Source organism: Anoplophora glabripennis, unplaced genomic scaffold (genome assembly GCF_000390285.2).
Source record: "Anoplophora glabripennis isolate ALB-LARVAE unplaced genomic scaffold, Agla_2.0 scaffold306, whole genome shotgun sequence".
Lineage (NCBI taxonomy): Eukaryota > Metazoa > Arthropoda > Insecta > Coleoptera > Cerambycidae > Anoplophora > Anoplophora glabripennis.
Genome location: NW_019417798.1, coordinates 101,092 through 104,244, shown reverse-complemented (window position 1 = coordinate 104,244; position 3,153 = coordinate 101,092).

The window sequence follows — 3,153 nt, the reverse complement described above, 5'->3', positions numbered from 1 at the left end:
GTGGGAAGGTGTGTAAGTGTTAGTCGTGTGGGGATGCCCCCTCACGGGGGCGTACGTGTCTTTTGGTGTATTTGTCTGTCTGGTATATTGTTTGTCGGGGGTCGCAATTTTAAAGAAATGTATTCTAAAGTAATGCAAATAACTGATAAATAAGTAAAAACTTACCTGGGCATAACCCCGGCACAGGTGCTGTAACAAAGATGCCGACGGCGTCTATGCTTAAGCCGGGGATTAGGTCGGTGATTAAAAGGAAAGAAAGGGATTCTTTCCAGGTAGCCTTAATAAAGGCAGGTAGAAATTGCTCCTTGCACAACACTTTCACAAAACACGTGTTCTCTGGTCGGCTGCCCGCTAGGAACTGAACTCCAAGCGATATCCATTACCTATTTACCAAAGTCCTTAAAAAAATGTCGGAATGTGTCTGTTATACTCAAATGCAATACTGTATTTATAATTAAAGTATAAACTATAAATACAATGAAAATTACGTATCTACCGTGTCGAATTACGTTTACGCCCTAAATTTTGAACATACATACTACCTATAAAAAGCCCTGTTCGTTAGATACTACTCCTAGTGGCTCTAAGAGATCTTGGATCATGAAGGGTGTGGAGCAGTGACGTCACCAGATCCATTTAAATCACAAAGTAGAGCAGTCAGATCTTGGAGTAATTTGCTCGTGTTCTTTAAGACGACTTGAACATAACCATAACACATCATAAAAATTTTCTATGATAACCTATGCTTTGATTTGTTGTATACGTGTGTCACGACTGTCACGGTCAGTAGAGTCTTTTTTACGGACCGTGTACGTGGTGTTTTAAGTTTACTTTATCTAGGGTATTTTAGCAGTTTTTCTTATGTTTGGTATACAAAAAACAAATTTGTTATCCACCATGAATAAAGGGAATTACTAGTGGAAGAAGGAAAAAATGAATTGGAAAATGTATCAACACGTTTAGACGAAGATTGAAGTGAATATGTCATAAACATTTTGTCATGTGCCTTAAGTAGGCAGTGCATTCCCATGTTTACCGGCATAGGTTAGATGTATCAACCAAAAAAAATTAAATCGGCTGATTACTCTACTCCCTTTGCTCCAGCACAAATTACAGAGTAAGCAGAGCAATGATCTTATTGATCAGAGTGGAATACTCCTGCGTAACGAACAACATAGATTTTGTGTTCGGCTTCAACGAACACCGATAAAATACTCCGATTGAGTTGGATTACGTCAAGCAGACACAAGGAATGGGACAGTAATGTAGGTTGCTATCAAGATCAGTTGTATAAAAGCCCTGTTCGTTAGACGCTACTCCTAGTGGCTCCAAGAGATCTTGGATCGTGAAGAATACGGAGCAGTGACGTCACTAGAGCCTTTTAGATCACAAAGTAGAGCAGTGAGATCTTGAAGTAATTTGCCTGTGTTCATCGATAAAGGAGTCCTATCATAAAAATTTCATATAATTATTAGTGGAAGAAGGAGAAAATGGATTGGAAAATGTATGTTTAGACGAAGATTGTGAATATGTCAAACATTTTGTCATGTGCCTTAAGTAATAGGCAGTGCATTCCCATGCTGACCGGCATAATAATAATAATAATAATAATAATAATAATAATAATAACTTTATTTCGTGTATGCCATACAGGGTACGAAACGTCACAGGTAGATAAAATTTGATTTACAGAAAATTACATAAAAAGTAGATTTCAAACAAACAAGTTAAAATGTTAAAAATACAATTTTACATACATAGAATGGATCGAGACTTATAATACATTATATATATATACACATATATACATATTCATATACATATATACACACATATATACACATATAAACGGTCAGACAGTACAAATCAGTAGCGCGCGTCTAAAAATTCATTTAGGGAATAAAAACTTTTGTCATAAAGGAACTCCAAAAATTCCTTTCTAAATTTAGTGAGACAAGTTATATTTTTTATTTGTTGCGGCAATTTGTTGTAGACTGTGCTACACGCATAATATGGACTTTTCTTAAAAAGAGATAGTCTATATAGAGATAGATACGTCAGGTTCATCAACCAATAAAAACAAAATCTGATGATTGATGATTGCTCTAGTTGCTCTACTCCCTTTGCTCCAGCACAAATGATAGAGTAACCAGAGCAATGATCTTATACAGAGAGATCGAGAATGATTGACCGGATTCTAAACGTACCCTGTCTCAATTGCTATCAAAACTGATTTCCGTTTGCTAAAATTTCTTTTTTTCCGTGCAATTTCATGGTGTTCTGTGGCGATTTCACAATTTGACGTTCTGTTCATTGGCGCACGGATTTTTTGGCTTGAATATTATTTTGTAGATTTTGTTGTTACCTGATATATTTTGCGACATTATAAAACAGTATTTTTCAATACTACAGTTAGAGTAGGTGGATATTATACGTGAGTAATTAATTTATTGCGTATGTTCTCTAACCTAATCTGTTTTTAATTTAGGTTAACATGGCATTTTCATTAGGACATGATAAATTTCTTCTGGAGGCCTATTTTCGTAGTGGACAAAACAATGGTAATGGTTGGAAATATTCGATGAATTCGTGTCATTTACAATTTCAAGAACAATTTCCAAATGATGAAATTGATTATGAAATTTTTTCGAGACACGTGAAGAGATTAGTGGAACGCTTCCATAACACTGGAAGTGTTTGTAGAGGAAAATCTCCAGGCAGAAAGTCTATTCTTACAGAGGAAGTCTTGGAAGATGTTGAAAACCGCTTACGAGCTAGTCCAACCAAATCACTACGTCGGTTATCTGCTCAAACAGGTACTTAATAACAAATATTTATTCTAAAATTTGTATCATTATTCCTAAATTGTTTATAGGAATATCATATGGATCATGCCATAAAGCAGTAAAGAAGTTGCATTTTCATCCTTATAAAGTTAGTGTTGTGCAGGAACTACTTCCGTTAGATTTTGGAAAACGTGTGCAATACTGTAATTGGTTTAACGAAAATCTGAATGACGACGATATTCTAGATCTAACATTTTTTTCTGATGAAGCGTGGTTTCATTTAAGTGGGTACGTAAACTCCCAAAATTATCGCTCTTGGAACACAGAAAACCCTAATATTTTGCGTGAAACAACTCTGCACCCTATT